This window comes from Equus przewalskii, chromosome 29, assembly GCF_037783145.1.
Source record: "Equus przewalskii isolate Varuska chromosome 29, EquPr2, whole genome shotgun sequence".
Lineage (NCBI taxonomy): Eukaryota > Metazoa > Chordata > Mammalia > Perissodactyla > Equidae > Equus > Equus przewalskii.
This window is the reverse complement of record NC_091859.1, coordinates 33057897-33075966: the sequence shown is the minus strand read 5'-3', so window position 1 is coordinate 33075966 and position 18070 is coordinate 33057897.

The window sequence follows — 18070 nt, the reverse complement described above, 5'->3', positions numbered from 1 at the left end:
AACTAATCTCATTGCTTCTAGTCTCTGCTCCGATCTGTCCTTGGCACAGACACCAGACTGATGACAAAATTCTTCTTCCCTAAAACCTTCCACAGTTCCCCATGGGTTCCATAATAAAGTCATTAGTACATTTCTAAGGCAATTGAGTTTCTCAACAACTTGGCTCCAACCTATTTTCAACTTCGTCTCCCTCTGCATCCTGACCAATCCTCTATTTCACGTGCACTGGTTTCCTCGTTGTCCTCTTTCCAAGCCTCGCACATTCCCACATGGCTCTTCCAACCTGGAATGCCTGTCGGCCTCCCCTCTATTCATCTGAACTCTTTTCTTTAAAGCAGAACGCAAGCTCTACCACCATGTTTATTCCGGTAGGAGCAAAGACTTGCTTGAAAGGATAAGATGGACAGAAGAGACGTTAAAAAAGATAATCGACTGGATTTGGAGACACAGTTGAGCCAAAAGGACAATTCAGCCTGATCAGAAGGTGGCCTGTGAATAAATCCATACATTTGCAAGAGCTTTTAAAAGATCACCACCGAGTCTGCTCATTTATTCAAGTGGAGCAAACCACCACCATGGACTTTCACACCTCGAAGCTATGAGATGAGAAACTTTTTTTGGAAAACACGTCTCAGACTTCTAAAGTGTAACTGCTGGGCTGAGTTCCCACCTGGCCAGTGCCCCTCCTCCCACAAGGCTCCAGAAAAACGTGATGAAGAATGACATCATCCCTAATTAAAAAATTGTTCTTGCACCTGCAAGTTGTAAACTCTCCATCCAATGGGGGCCACATGCCCATTGGAGCGAGGGCTGATAGAAATTCATGGCCACGCAGGAGCTGACGCTTGGCTCCTGCAACCTGTGCGTTGTTTATTGCTATTGCTTGCAGGAGGCGGTAAGTGAACATATGCACATTTTTGTTCCTTTCTTTGGGAGAAAGCACCTGAGTGCATAAAATCTCGGTCCAAGTTCACACACAGAGAGGCAGGTAAAGTCCACCTACAACATTTCATGTCTTATTCAATCGGAAATTCATCTAGAAGGGAAAATTTCGGGTTAAAGCCAGGTGCCAAGCAATTTCCTTTCTGGCCAGAAATGTGTGGAAATGGCGCGAGGTGTGTTAGCCACGGGAAATAGACAGAATTAATACTTTCTGAAATACTTCGTGCAAGGTGGTTCAAACCTTCTCACTCAATCTTTGTGATAAACCGAGAGGAAGGCAATGGGAAGGCATCTTCCCATTTCATTGCTTTAAAAAGTAAGGCACTGCAAGCGGAAGTACCTGCCCAGAGGAAGCTGGTCAAAAAGTGTGGCACTGGTATTCACATTCATGTCAGGCTCGTGTTCTACGGTCACTTTCATTCATTCAACCAATACTCTTTGAGGGCCTACTATGTGCCAGGCACCAGTCTACAACACATCCAGGAAGTACCCCTACTGATTTCAATGTGTGGAATCTTCAGAAATGAAAGATAATCTGGACAAATCTTTCCATTTGACTGTACCAGACCATGGCCCAGAGGGTTAGTTAACTTTCCCAAGGTCACAGAGCTAGTGAGTAGCAGTGTTGGGACTAGAACTCAGTTTATTCTGGCTTCGAAGTCCATACACCCTGTATTGGATGCAGGGCCCAAACTGCTTGCTCCTCAGCCAGGCTAGGCTCACGTCTCATTTCTGTACCCATAATCCTCTCTCAGGAAGCTTTCTCAAGTCTAAACTACTCTCTCGTGTTTCAGCCCCTCTCTGCCTACTGGGTGGTTATTAGCCAATTCATAAATTACTCTGTGCCAAGGTTTTAATGGGTACCTCAATGTCTTGTGGAGCCCAGATAGCATATTTGCATTTTAACAGCAGCTTTTAATTCAGCCCCATTCACCTCAGGTTAATTTAACAAATACGACAAGGTTCACTGTGTCCAAGGCACTTGGCTCTGTGCTGTGGGGGATAGAAAGTGAAAAAGGCCCAGAGTCTCTCTTCAAAGGACTCTCAGGCTCTGGGGCAGGGGCAGGGGGATTGTAAACAACTAACCTAAATACACAGAAAAATGACACCAAGTGAAATTTTAAAGGCACGTTATAGGAGCACAGAGAGGAAGCATTTTGCCTCAACACAACTGCATGGCTAAAGGATTAAGAAAAAAAAGTGTCTCCTAATCCCTGAATAAAGGAAACTGAAAGCCCAGTTCAAAAGCCTAAGACAGAGGTAATCCAGCCTCACAGAACATGTGTTGGGAGAATATAGGGGCCAGAGCTTCCAAACAAGCAGTCACCATGTGGAAACCTGCAACAGCGTTCTAACTGGCTTCCCACCTTTAGTCTTGATTCCTCCAATCCATATCTCCTCTCTGGAGAGCTGGAGTGATCTTAGAGAAACTCAGCTCTGGTCATTATTTTCCTGCTTTAACACCTGCCATTACCCTCCACTGCCTCTAGGATAACATTCAAACCTCTGGACAGTGTGAAGTGGCTGCACAAATAACTAACTAACATGTCGGGGTGGGTGTTCTGCTCCTGCTCAATGGTGCACCTGCTACACGATATCTAGAGTATTGTGTCCAACTGTGGCGCCTGTGCTATCTGAGGGGTAGAGACAAGTTTGAGCCCATGCAGAGGATATTATGAGGACATTAAAAGGACTTAAATTCGTGTCATAGGAGGAAGGGGTAAAGGACCAGGAAATGTTTAAATGAGAAGACTAGGAGATGGGGCAGTGAGAGGGAATGCAAAGACCGAGATCTTAAACTCAGTCTTCCAACCTCTGAAAGACTTCCATGTGGAAGAAGGCAGAGTCTTGCCCTTTTTCTTTCTTTCTAGAAAGTGGAACCAAGGTCAAGTGATGAAGTTTAGAGGAAGTAAGACCGTGGCTTAACCAAAGAAGATCCCACAGATCAGAGCTGCTCAAACACATGCAGAGGGTGGTATTTTGAGATCTCAGTTGAGGAGTATTTACCCTGATACCCTCCCCTCACCTTCCACTGCCTTAGACTCATTTCCCAACCTTACCACAGCTGTGGCCGAAAACCGAGGACATGGCTGAGGTTCCGAATACATCTGAACTCCCAGAAGAGACAGCGATCTCGAAAAACAGAGCTTCTGTCCTTGCTGCTGCTGCTTTTGGTTGTTCTGAGAGACAAAGTGAGCTTTTTTTTTTTTTTTTTTTTTGGATTCTGAATGCTAAACTTTGAATATCAAGAAGAAAACCTCTCATGAAATTAGGCCAGAATCAGTAGTTTGGGAGGAATGCATGATGCTATAAGAGCTAATTTTGCTACCATTCATCCATTTATTTCTTCCATACATATTTATTGAGCACTTATTATTTGCCAGGTTTTATTCCACACACTTGGGAAACAGAAGTGAACACAAGAAAGACCCTTGCCCTTGTGGAACTTATTTGGGGTGGACAGACAGCAAAACAACCCTTGAATAATGAATAAATGATACAATATGTCAGAAGGGGGGAAGAACTATGGGGAAAATGCAGTAGGGTGAGGGGAGTCAGGGGTCATGGCTGGAAGGGAATTGCCATTTAAAAATGGTGGTCAAATTAGGCCATATTGAGATCTGAGCCAAAACTTGAAGACGTGGGAGTTAGCTATTTGGATAACTGAAGGAATAGCATTTCAGGCAGAGGGAACAGCCAATGCCAAAGCTGAAATTTGAGATTGTGCTTGCCATGTTTGTGTAAAAGAAGGGTAAGAAGGCCACTGAAGCTGGAAGGAGCCCCGTGATGGGGAGAGTGAAGGAGACGAGATGAAAGATGTAAGCGGGGTCCGGGGAGGAATTTTGGAGGGCCGTAGGTTATTGTCAGGACTTCGGCTTTTCCTCTGAGTGAAATGGAGAGCTGTTGGATGGTTTAGAGCAGAGGAATGACGTGATCCAGGTTTTAATAGGATCTCTCTGATTGCTGTTCAAGAACAATCTGATAAACCGTAGAAGAGCAAGAAGGAAAGTGGGGAGGGCACCTAGGTACTATTGCAATACATCAGGCAAGAAGATGATGGTATGGAGATGAGGACATGCAGCCAGATTCTGGAGATGTTTCAATGGTAGAACCGCCAGGATTTCCTGATGAATTGGATACAAGTGAGAAAAAAAGAGGAGTCAAGGATGACTTGAAGGATTTGGAGAAGCAGCTTGAAGTCCATATCCATGGAGACGAGGAGGACTGAGCTGAGCAGGTGTTGTGGGAGGAGAGAGATTTGCCATCCAGTTTTGGACAATTTAGGTTTGAGCTCCTTGTTAGACATCCAAGCAGAGACGTTGAGTGTGTAGATGGATAAACAAGGCAGGAGTTTTGGTGAGAAATCTGGGCTGGAAATACAAACATGGGAGTCGTCTTTACAGAAACATCTTCCCTCAGCTTACTCTACAGTTACATTCCTAGAAAATCCAATGTATATAAAATTCAGTGTATATTAAAGCAATGTAAACAATGTTTTGTATCTATTTGGAGTTAGAATCTAAGTTCGGGACATTATAAACAGCGAGACAGTCATGCAAGATGAAGGATTCTTTGTGTGGGAACGTCTCTAGCATTTTAGGCCATCTAGCATTCTAGCATGCCCTGCCTCCACTGAATAAAACCCACCTGGTGCCCCCTATCATCATAGTGACAACTAAAAAATGCCTGCACACGTCTCCAAAATTTCCCCTGGGTTGCAACACTTCCCTTGTTGAAAATCTTTCCTCTGCACACTCGACTCCAGACTTTAAGGACCATGTGTGCACTAGTGACTCCTGTTTCCCATCTGTGTTGCCAGGTTAGAACTTCCCTGCATTTTAGACCCAATTGTCTGCTAGATGCCTCTGCTGGAATGTCTTGCTGGCAACTCAAACTCAACAAGTCCAAAGCTACATTTATCTTATCATCTTCCTCCTCGCCAAATCTGATTCTATTCTATCATTACCATAAGCAGCACACCTAAGCAGCCACCTTGTTGCCCAAACAGAAACCAGGGTGTTATTCTTGGCTTTTCTTTCTCCCTTAGCCCCACCCCCAAATTTAGCCAGTCACCAAATCTTATCATTTCTACCCTTTGTATCTCACCAAAGCACCCACTTTCTTCCAACCCTGCTGCCTTTATCCAAGTCTAGGCCACAATTTGGAACAGTGCAGTAACCTTCCAACGGGCTTCCTGCCTTTAGTCTTGATTCCTGCAATCCAGTCTTTCCTCTGGAGAGCTGGTGTGATCTTTGGGAAACTCAAATCTGATCATTGTCATCCTGCTTAAAACCCTGCAGTTACTCTCCATTGCCTTCAGGAGAAAGCTCAAACCTCTGGATAATTGTATATTCTTGCATCTGTTCTTCCACCTGCACTATGTTTGTGTAACTCTGACTTATCCATTAATCTAAGGCATATATATTTTTCTTCAGAAAGCATTCCTTCTCCCCTGCTCCCAAATATGAGCTAAATTCTCCCTCCTTATGCTCTCAAAGTGTCCCATTCTCTTCCTCTAGAGCATTAATCCCATTCCATTGTAATTTGTGTTTTATTTGTCCATCTATTCACTCAACTGCCAGTGACATAAAGGCAGAGTGTCTTTCTGCTGTCTTCCCAGTGCCTGGTACAGTTCCTAGACCATAGAAGTTTCTAGAAAAAAGTCTTGGAATGAATAAATGGTTTGATGGAAGGATCTATAGATGGATAGACTATAGATGCAGGAGTAATATTCAAAATAAGCCTATCAGACGTGGGCACAAATCAATCAGAATGGATGCCGACTATAAAAAAATACAACGAAATCATATGTACTTGCTTAATGTCAGTCCTGGATGGATAGATGAATGGAGCATGGCCCTGAGAAATAGAGAAGAGTAAAAATATTGAGAAATGAGATTAGAGGGATCAGTGCTCATTGGGGTCCTTCAGAGAAGACCTGGAAAAGACATCTCGATTTGGAGCCACACATCTTGGCTGTGACATTGGAGTAGGAATTCTTTTTCTGAGGTCTATGGATAGTGGTCAGGGTATTCATAAGCCCGCTGCACTTGCAGGCAATTTTTATTGAGCTTGTGTATGTTTATGGCACGTGGCTCCATAGCTTTCATTAGGTTTCCAGAGGGGTCTTCGACCTAGAAAAAGGTTAAGACCACTGCTTGAAAGACACGAGACCATCAAAGGCTTACACTGCCCTGACTTTGAAGCTTTGCACACCATGGTGGCTTTGAGGCTAAAAAGGCTATTCTCAAAGGTTTTCATGTTGAAGCAGGGGTCCTGAGCTTTTTCTGATGAGGAGCTATTTTTGACTTCCCTGAAGCCTCCTGAGAATGGGGCTAGCAGGTGTAGGGGTGAGGTGGGGGCTGGTTCTAAGAGTACAAGTTGTTGAGGGATGGTGTGGGCTGGTGCAACGGCACCATTGAGCATGGTCTACTATGAGGAATCCTGGTGAGCTCCAGAGAAAGGAAGGCAAGTGAAAGTAGCAGTCAGCTGGGAGATCAATTCTGTTAAAATTTGAATTCACTTGGAGATTCGACAGACAGCTTTAGAAAAGACCATCCAGGGGCCCCAGATTCAGTCTAGAGCAAGCATAAAAGGGTGCCAGACTCTGAAAACTGAATTATGTTAAGGCAGTGGACGGGGGCCCTCACAGCATAGTACTGGTGCTCAATGGAGGCTGGCTGCAATACTGGTGGTTTGCGGAGGGGGAGGTGCCCTTTCTGCTACTGATACCGTGGATTGTAAACTCTGCTGTAATATCTATCCTCAGCTTTCTTCCAGAAAGGCTTGATGCAGTATATATATTCATATATGCATTTCCTTTTCAAGGAATTGCAGAACTAATTATTGTTTTATAAATACACTCATTTATATACAATTTTAAATGAAATCAGACTTGCACAATTCAACCGTGGCCTCAGGGGACCTTGAAATATCCAATCTGGAAAGGCCAGATCAGCCCTAAGCCAAATAAGGTGCAGCCTTCCTTGACTCCAAGGCGAATGCTTGACCTTCTCCAGCCATTGTTCCATGCCATTCACACGCTTCTTTGGGTTAATTTATTCAATTATTTATACACATGCTAAAACACAAATGTACACCCCCCCACCCCAGGGGAAGTGATTCTCTGTTAATTTTCCTTAGGGACAATACTCCTTTGCCTTATGAAGGCTCAAGATGGAAGTTTCCAAGCAAATCCAGCTCTGCTCCTTTAAGAAATGATATTAATCCCCTCTAGCTAGCTGGAGAGATGGGAGGGCCCAGGCTGGGCTACCAGGATGTGTCTTGTCTGCGGATGCAAACTGTGGCTGCCAAGGTTCCTTTCGGAAAGCACAGGCCACAGACTTTCATTCACTTCCTTGACTGAACCTGGCCGTGGCTAATGAAGCAACCAATTCTCTGGCAGGAGCAGCTTCTCTCAGTGTGGTCAGGTGATCCAGCATCCCATAGTGCTCAGATTCCCTGCCCCTGGTCTCTCACCCCTTTCTGCTTGTGTCTGCCCTTTGCAGGGCAGTTTTCTTCCACTGGCTTCTTTGGCATTATAGACTTTATTTTTGTGTAATGTAGTCTTGGCAGGGATCTCAGCCCCCTGCCCAGGGCAACTCCCGGAGGCCCTCCTGTGTGTTCTTGTTGTATGTGTGTTGAGGGGTCATGGGGAGCTCTTTCCTCTTAGACTTATTCTGTGACTCCTTAGACTGCTGTGGGTCCACAGCATACAAAAGTTGGGAGGGATGTGGAATTGCCTACCTCGTCTTCTTTGAGGGACACTACAAGGTACTCTCAGCTCCTACCCTCCCCGTAAATATCTGCATCAATTCTTGGGGTATCTTCTAAAGGCCAGAATCCATCATCCCACAGGGAGGCCTAAAGGCAAAGAGGGAACTATCCCCCAGAGAAAAAACTCTTTGACCTGTGTTCATTACAAAAGGATACAGAAGGCAGGGGATGGGGCTGTTATGTGGAGAAGGCAAGCCACAGTGACTGTCTGGCAGCACCCAATGGCTGTCAGGAGGCAGGAAGAACATCTTGGTCTGGGCCCCCTTGGGGGCCAGGTTGCACAAAGCAGAGGAGGTGCAGAAAGGTGATTTCAGACCAGAGCCAGGCTGACACTTCCCCAAGAAGGGAGCTGCAAAAGGGATGAGAGAAAAGTGAGACATTCTCCAGGGGAAGCAGGCGCCTGGCTGCCAGAGTGCTGGGGACAGCATCCCTGCTTCAGGTGGGTGTTTTGAAAAGATAATGTCTAAAACCCCACCTCCTCTAAGATTTGACAGGAGTCACTGATGCCCACCTGAGAGCTTGTTGATTTATCAAGGGTCAGGGAGAAGAACTGAAGCGTCCCGAGGTTCTGAAAAGAAACTGGGTCTATAAGGAGGGCAAAAGTATGTGGAAGAGCGTTCTGGGCCCTGGAGCTGAGCTTTGCCTGCTGCACCCACGTGGTAAGGGCGTGCTCTCTGCAGACTGAGAGGCTTGGAATGACATCTCAAGTCCTCCTACTGCTGATAAGAGAAGACATGGAGCAGCGGGGATACGGCACTGGGTTTAATCAGGAAAGCTATGAGAGGATTCCAAAGAGCTACAGCGTGGGTAAATTTTATTTACAAGCAAGCATCAGTGTTAGCAAACCTGTAATCTAGCAGTCAAAACTGTGCACCCACATTTCCCAACAGCAGTGCCAGGTATTCTGATTTTCTCTTTTGGATAGAAGCAGATTGCTTGCATTTCCCAACGACCAACACTAATGAGTGTATGTACAAATGGAGCCCAGGACAGCCGGGCACTCCTGTCCATCACTTGAGTGGCTTGGGAATATCACTTAAAATCTCCCAGCCTGCTCCCCTATCTCTGACATGCACAGAACATGTAAGCGTGGCTACAAGTATCAGGGGTTCAGAGTGAGGGTTCCACTATTTTACAATGATCTCTCCTCTCTTCTGGGAAGGAATCTGAACACACAGAGCAAGAACTGAATCAGAACCAGCCTACTGTTTCCTTGAGAGCTCACACACACAGATGAGGGCAGCGTTGGAGAATGAAGATGCACAGGCCCCAGGACCAAGTGAGACAGCCCACTTCGTGCCCATAATCTGAATCTCAGGGACAGTAAAGGTAGAGGGGATCTGTGTCCACTTGTCCAGCAAGTCATATGGCAAAGGATAACGTATTTGTGAGTACTTAGCCTTACCGTGCCCACCATAGGGTAAAAAGCTCAATTTACAGTGGCCATTAACTATGACGATTGATAATTTGATCTAGGATCACGCTCTCCTAGAGAAGGTGCATGCTTTCCTAAACCTGCTTTTATGTTGAGAACATTTTACTTATCATCAAATAAATTTAACTTTCAAAAACTTGCTTTAGAGAGGCAGAGGTGAAACATTAGTGTAACCAGCGGCCAGCAGTGTAATTACAGCAGTTAGACGAGGGCAAGTGGTCTGAGATACTCAATTTGTTTTGGGATGCACGCTGAAGCGCAGTAAGGCACACCTGGATTTCTAACAGAGTCAGATTTTGTTTTTGTTGGTTTAACTTTAGCAGAAGCATCCCAAACCATCTATCGAGCTTTCAGAGGAGTGCGTTGTAGGCAAACACAGAGACTTGAAGCCAGAAGGCACAGCTTTTGGGCTCAGTAACTCTGACGTCTTAGGCACTCCCTGTGCCTCAGTTATCGCATCTGTTAAATGAGTATAGTAATACCAGCCTCGCCAGATTGCAGCCAGGGTCATAGAGACTTTCTTTCTAATGCTTGGCATATCAGAAATAGGATAGTTGATAAACTTACTTGTGGCTGAACTAAAAAAAGTTTCGATTGAATTAGGAGTCTCCTTTCCAGCCTCCACTTTCCTCACTTGGAAAATGAGGAGATTGGCCAATTTTGATCCCTTTCACTTCTGCCGTTCTGTGTTCTATGTTACAATTGTAATTAAGAAATCCAGATGAAAGGACTAATGAAGCTAAGATAGAGTCCATAATAAAAAAAATCTTGATCAAATGAGAGTAGCATAAACAATTGAGCAACATTTAAAAAGAGAACTAGAACTCATGTTCAGGAGATCCAAAAGTGAGTCCTTCTGACCCAGGAAACTGCCCTGAGTCTACAGCTTTGAGTAACTCTCACACTGGTCCAGGAGGATGCAGGTAAAAGGGTGCTTATGGCAGGGTTATTTGTGGTATCTGAGTGATAGAAGCTGCCTAAAGATTCATCACTGAAGGGAATGGCTAAGTGAATGAATGGATACTAACTATAGAATACTAGTTAGCGGTGGTTAGAAACAGCCAACTAGTTATATGCACAGCAACATGAATGGATCTTATAAATACAGTGCTGAGTTAAAAAGGTAAGAAACAGAATGAACTCTACAGAGCAACACCACTGCTGTAAGTTAGAGACACCAATGTCCATAAATTACATCTTTACAAAGACACATGTAAATTCAAGAACAGCTAACAAGTGCATCAGAGTGGCTGTTCGGGAGGGTGGACAAAGCGAGTTGTGAATGGAAATTTTAAAAAAGGATAAATGAATCAAGAAAAGGGAAAAAATATGGTGAAAACAACAAAAGCAAAGCTAAGAGTGTTGCCCAGACATCCAGTGACCCACACTAGAGGATGTGATGTCTGCATTGGGGAGAGATTCAGCACCCGTGGAGAGGACAGGAAACAGGTCCTAAGTAGGGCCTCAATTAGAATGAAGCAATGGTCAGTTTAGGTTTTGTGTAGAGAGCATCCTAGTGGAAAACAAGATCTGGATCTGAGTCATGGGGCTATGAATTCTCTGTGTGTCTCTCCAGATCTATTCTCATGCTTCTCCATCTGCTCTGAGCCCAGGAGGCTGGCTGACTTCTGTGAAGAGCATCCACCTGGCTCCCTTACCTCCTGGCTTCCTGACAGTTTTGGCCAATGGAAGAAGCTGGCAGGAGACGAGTGGGTTGGAGGAGAGAGAGGTTGGGGTATTAATTTCCCTGGATTCCTCCCCACCAAGCCTCTGTTTAGCAGTGCTGTGCTCCTGTCCCGAAAGTCACAACTCTAATTGGCCAGACCTCTCCTTTAGCTTCAGCTCTTGCCGGTTCTTGTGGTTCTTGTAACTGCTCCCATCCCTTGTCCCTTCCAGACCTAGAAGTGGTCGCAGCTTCCTGCTGTGTATGGCCCCAGGTGCTTCCCCCTCCCTTGTCGGTCCTTCCTTATGCCCGTGCATTTGTGAATAGTTCCTTCCTTAAGCTCTCAGCCAGGACCCTGGCTGGTACAGCGATGGCAACAGAACCAGTCAAATAGGGCTTAGGGATTGGATTGCTCACATATCTGATGAGTGTTCTGATTTCCTCCTTGCTGAGGGAAATGAGACACTAGTAATCTGTGACATGCGTTGGCGTCAATTACTTGAATTATGGCTGGTGGTGGCATGGGAGAGAGTGCTGGTGGAGGCCAAGACTTTGGGAGATCAAAAGACTGAGATACATAGTCACTATGGCAACAATAGAGCTTTCAGGGATGTCATGTGGCCAGGTTGCATCTGGTGGCACTAGAGAGTATACACAGAGAAAAGGACAAATTACAAGAATTTAATGTCCTTGTGAGGGCATGGGGTAAAAAAAGCAAGCCCCTTTGGTCATTTTGAATGTTTCATGTCCAGTAATAGCTGCTGAAGGTCAAGTTCAGGGCCTGATTTTAAGGGCTGTGGAGTTGCAGAGCCAATAGCTGCTGTGTCTTATGCTAAGCCAAGAGACTGGAGGATAGAGTGAGACCCTGAGACACAGGATGGGGAATTTGGACTGACATAGCAGCAAGTGAGAACTCCCCCTGAATATTCCTTGCTGTCCCTGTCTGAGAGGAAGACTTCCACTACATAAATGCCTTTCATTAGCTTCACCCCTAGATGACTGCTAAATTCTCAGGACCTACCTCCACCATCTTGTTGCCCTCAGGCTCCTAGTGACAGTGAGAGTGTTGTTCATCCAGACAGAGAAGTACAAGACCTGCTCCAAAAGAGCTGGCCTATTGTTTTAGTTTAATTTAAGGCTAAAAGTTAGTGGCTTGAACTAACCGCCATATATTATCTCTCATGATTCTGTAGGTTGGCTAAGGCTCCACAGGGCAGGTCTTCTGCAGGGGGGTTGGCTGGAGGTGGAAAATCCAAGGTAGCTTCAGACTTCCCTCAACATGACCTCTCTCTTTAGCAGTAGTGGGACTTCTTACCTGGCAGGTGGCTTTGAAGAGGGAGTGGTCCAAGGTGAGGGCAGAAACTGCATATTTGTTAAGGTCTAGCTTCAGAAGTTATATAATATTACTTCTACCACATTCTATTGTTCAAACAGATCACAGGATCAGCCAATATTCAAGGGAAGGAATGATTAATTTCCTTATTTATGGGAAGATCAGTATTATAGGCTGACGTGTGTCTGTCCCAAATTCGTATGCTGGAGTCTTAACACCTAGTACCCTAGAATATGACTGTATTAGGGGATAGGGTCTTAAAAGAGATAATTAAGGTTAAACGAGGTCATTGGGGTGGGTCTTAATCCAATATGACTGGTGTTGTTATAAGAAAAGGAGATTAGGAGGCAGACATGCACAGAGAAAGACCATGTGAGGACATACAGAGAAGATGGCCATCTACGAGACAAGAAGAGCCCACTTGTAAGCCTTGGGAGAAATCAACCCCGCTTGTGGCACTTTGTTATGGCAGCCCTAGCAAACTAACACAAATAGCAAAGCACGTGCTGGCATCTTTACCAGATCTGTAGACTGCTAGATTTGCAGTGTCTTGTTGACTTTTATCAACAGAAGTCTGGAGATTATGGGAGTTGATGCCGAGTAATAGATCAAGAAGATCACACTATATGATTAAATCAGAACAAATTTGTCGATGGGGGACAATCTCCTCATCAGATTTGAGATTTAATGTAATGACATAAATAGCTGGCAATGACATTAACAATCTACTAGATTGGATAATTGAAGCCTGGATCCAATAGCACCCTATAGCTAAAGGGATTTGAGTACCAGAACTTTCCTGGCAAAGAGGAGGGAGTCCTCAGAAAGTTCTGTAATGGCTGTGCTAGGTAGGCCTGTGATGATGGTGGGAGATGCTGCAATGAAATTGGGCTCACAGATTTCAGTGGGAATATGGGATCCAGGGGTTTTAGAGGCCTGTTGGCATAACTTAATTCTCAGAGATAAGTGAGTGCAATTACTAGATTACACTTCGAGGACAGAGTGGCAGTCAGTGTTTTGACCCTCAGGAAACTGTAGTGAAGCATAATTGATCAATGGGTCTGTCATAATGAAATAGATGTGCAGCCCACTAAGGTGATGCTTAACTTAGAAGTGAGAAAGATATAGCTCTTGTGGGTACCAATCTGACACAAGTTGCCATAGTGGGAATTCATGACTTCGTTTCCAGTTTCTAGACCCATGCTAGCTAATCCATTTAATTGAGGGGAGGCCAGGTCCCTTTGAGAAAAGACCCTTGAAAAGCTTACTTGATGAATCTTGGCCCAAGCCTTCCTCTGTGGGACCTGTTGCCATTTGCCAGGGTGGCTGTGAACTAGGTAATGGGAAATATCTAGACTTCCCAGAAGGTATCAATTACCGGCTCTAAACTGATGCCTATTCCTCAAAGACATAAAATACCATACGGTACTGTCATTCAGTGTGGTGGCTTATGAAAGTCAGGTGATGAATCAACTCTTGGCATGAGTCTATCTCACAAGGGACTGGGGGACTGTGGACCCATACTGTGGTTATTTTCCCAGACCATAGATCTATATTGATGTGGTAGGTAGATTTCTAAGAATGACTTCCGTTGACGCTAGCCTTTGTATGGTGTCCTCCCTTTTGAGCTTGTGTGTGGAACCTGTGAATATGATGAGCTATCACTCTTGTGATTATGTTACTTTAAATGGCAAGAGAGACATGATCCGGGTGGGCCTAATCTAATCACATGAGCCCTTTGAAAGCAGAGATTTCAATTCCAGCCAGTGGAAGGAGAGGGAGTCAGAGATTTGAAGTACAGTGGAGATTTGAGGTGCCACTGTTGGCTTTGAAGATGGAGGGGGCCACATGCCAAGGAATGTATGGAGTCTTTAGAAATTGAGAGCAGTCCCTGGTTGACAGCAAACGAGGAAATGAAGATCTCAGTCCTCCAGTTGCAAAGAACTGAATTCTACACAATGCGAATGAGGTTGGAAGTGAATTCTTTCTCAGAGCTTCCAGAGAAGAGCCCAGCCCAGCTAACACCTTGACTTTGAACTTGTGAGACCCCAAGCACAGAACCCAGTCAAGACCACCCAGAATTCTCATCTTCAGAACTGTGAGATAATAGATGTTGCTCTAAGTAGCTAAATTTGTATGGTAATTTGTTACTCAGCAACAGAAAATTAGAAATACAATTGGGAGTAGGCGTGCTTAGTAATTGGCAGAATCCCCCTGCTTCACTGACCCATTAAATGAGGGAAATTTTGATTGGAAGGAATTGCCCACCACCTCTTCGAAACAGAGAAGCAATACTGTAACCCTGGGGGAAATTCTGGACATAAATGGCACCATAAAAGGCTTGAAAGATTCAGGGGTATTGATTCCCTGATTAACTTGAGTCTTTGTCCAGTGCAAAATCCAAATAGCCTTGAAGAATGACTGGATTGTCACAAATACAATCAGGCAGTAATGCCAATTGCAACTATGGTTCAAGATGGGGACTTTTAATGGAAAAATCAAGTCTCTGACATCTCTTATACAGATGTTGATCAAGCAAATGCTCTATTAATCTTTTTCAATGTCCGTTGATAAACGTAATCAGAAGCAATTTGCCTTCATGTGGCCAGGACAGGGGTCCATACTCTTAACACAGGATTTTGTCAGCTCTCCCACCTTTTGCTTTAATATTGTCATGAGGGAACTGGATTATCTCGATATGTTACAGAATATTATGCAAGCCTATTACATTAAAGACATGATGCTAATTGGACTTAGTGAGCCAAATACCAAACAATTTATATATGTGATGAGACGCATGCATGCCAGAGGAGGAGAGAAAAACTAAAAATTCAGGAGCCTGACATATTGGTAAAGTTTCTAGGCATCTAGTGGTCTGGAAAAACTTCCCTTAAGACTGAGATATAAGTAGCTACATCTTGCACTTCCCACAAGGAAAAAGAGGCACGCTACTTGGTGAGCATCTTCATACTTTGGAGGCTTGGGCTCAACACCAAGGACTTCTTCTCATGAAGACTTCCTTGGTTACTTCCACTTCTGAGTGCCCCATTTGCCAGCAACAGAGGCCATTGCTGAACTTCTGATATGGCACTTTTTCTTGGGAAACAAGTCATCCACCTTAATGTAGGTAGATTACATTATATTTCTTTTCTTGTGGAAGAGGTAGCAATTTGTCTTCAAGAGAATATGTGTGTGTGTGTGTGTGTGTGTAGATAGATATAGATACAGATATAGATATACTCTAAATATAAGCTAACCTTTCCTGTTTGCACTGCTTTTACCAGCACCAGCAGTCATGGACTTATAAACGTTTTATCTATTTCCATGGTGTCCAATACTTTATACCTCTGACAAAGGAACTTATTTTATGGTGAAAGAAGTACACCACTGGGCTGACATCCATTGAGTCTCGTCACTGAGAAGATGCTGACTTGATAAATTGATGGAATGCCCTGTTGAAACACTTATGGTGACAGCTGGGAGACAATAGCCTATGAGGTCAGAATTTAGAGGATACGTTACATGCCCTAAATCAGTGGCCCATAAATGGTCTTGCCTCCCCTCTGTGAATGAATGGAAGTGAAAGTATACTTAAGGAATTTTCTCTTTTTTTTCAAACAACCTTCCATTAAAGTATTTGGAGGTCTTTGTCCCCAAAAGAGAAATGTTTCTATCAGGAAACACAGACACGGTTCTGTTAAAATTGAAGTTGAGAATTCCCCTAGCCATTTTGGGGTCCTTACGTTGCTGGACCAACAGGCAGAGAAGGTGACCACTCTAAAGTTTGGATCCTGATTACCAGTGAGAATATTGTTTGTTGCCTTACCTCTCACTATGGTAGCCCACATTATATCACCTCTTGTATTATTCATCCATTGCTGTGTAACAAACTATCCTGAACCTTAGTGGATTAAAACAACAGGCACTTATCAGCCGAGTCTTGTGCTTCTCACAAGGCTGCAGTAAAGGTATCTGTCAGGGTTGCATCTCATCTGAAGGCTCAGCTGGAGAAGGATCCACTTCCAAGGTTGCTCGCATGGTTTTCAGAAGAATTAAGTTCTGCAATAGCTATTGGACTAGGGGCTTCAGTTCCTCAGTTCCTTAGCAATTGACTGGAGGCCACTTTCAGCTCCTCTCCATAGGGCCCCTCACAACATGTCAGCATGCTTCATCAGAGCAGGTACACCATAAGAGTGAGAGAAAGGGAGAGAGAGAGAGAGGGAGAGAGAGGTTAAATCCTTAATAACCTAGTCTCAGGAGTAACATGCCATCATTTTTGCCATATTTTACATGTTAGAGTCAAGTCACTAAGTCCAGCCCACACTCGCTCGCTTGGGGGCAGAGAATTACACAAGGGTGTGAACACCAGTAGGTAGCGATCATGGGGGGCCATTTTAGAAGGCTGCATACCTCAAGATAATTATTTATGATGAAGTAATTGAGGCAATAGGCTTACATTTGTTGTGCCCTATCACCCAAAAGGACTAAATTAGAGACCAATCTGGAACCCAACGAAATTCTCTGGGTCCCTCTTAGTACTTCCCTGCCCAATAGTCCTGGTCAATGGAAAACTGCTACAGTTCAATAAAAAAAGATCATCAATGACTAAGATCCTAAATAAGTGAAGCTTTGGTGATCCCACCTGGTAAAGAAGGCACAGGAGATGTTTATAGATAGTAATTGTAACCTGACAGAAGGAAGCTATGGTTATCAATTCATGCCTTGTGATTAGTTACACAAGTGTGAACTGTAGTAGCTAAATTTTAGGTGAATTAATTGTTCTTTTGCCTCCCTCGCCCTGACTACTTTATATGAAGAGTGCTCTTTGTGTTAATATTTTAGGTTTAAGGTGGGAATATGACTGAATTGGCATTATCAGGTGATGATATAATAGCTGATGGAATTTTGTCTCTTCTACCTGTTGAGGACAGAAATTTTCCATCCAAAGCATAAGAGTGATGCGAAGGGGCAAGGGTGGGTAGATTATGCTGAGTGTTCTTCATTTGCTCTCCTGGATCCACTCCCTACACTTTTCCATCATTCTTCTGTGCCCCAAAATATTGACCTCTAAGAATTGTTGGATTTCTGTGGGATTCAGTCAATGAGAGTCATTGGCAGAAAACTGGAGGGTGGAAGGGGAGAAAATTTGAGTATTTATTTCCCTGTGTCTCTTCTGGGTCACAGTTTGGCAATGAGTGTTTTCTTCTAATGAAAACCACGGTTCCAATTGGGAGGCCATGTCCTCTTCGAACTATAGCTCCCATCAGTTCTGGTAACAGCCTCTTTTCTTGCCCCTCTGGCATAAGGGAGGTAAAGATTTTCACTGTTTCTGGCTTCAGGGTGCTTCATTGTCCTTTATAGATTTCTCTTAATTCTGCCCACTCTTTTATAAATAGTCCCTTCTTTCAACTCCATCCCTTTTGTGTGAACCATCTGTTCTGTGGGACCATGATCAAGACAGTTACAGTGACTCATTAGAAGTTTTTATGAACAGCTTTGTTTGCTTTTTCCATTCAGAAAATATATACAATTTAAGTTTATGCTCATGAATTATTGAGGGTAGTTTATTGTAAGACTTGTTTTGTCTTTCACAAAGGATTTTCAATAAACACTTAATGAATGGAAGGTATGAGTTATGACCTGAAGTGAGCATCATGTTCATAAGGCAAAAGCTAAGGAACTTTAAAATATAACAAGTCATTGCCAGAGTCCAGAAGGATTTATGTGACTGGCCAGAGTTTATTGAGTGACTTAGAGAACTCCAGTCATAGGATGTACGGTTCTGAATCTTCCTCAGAAGGGAAACTGGTCAAATTTGACCCTCTACAGAACTTATTTAGATAGAGAGCAGAGGGGATGGGGGATGAGGACCTTCTCTGGTGAGGTGCTTTCAGAGAGGGGATGCGAAAAACTGAGAATA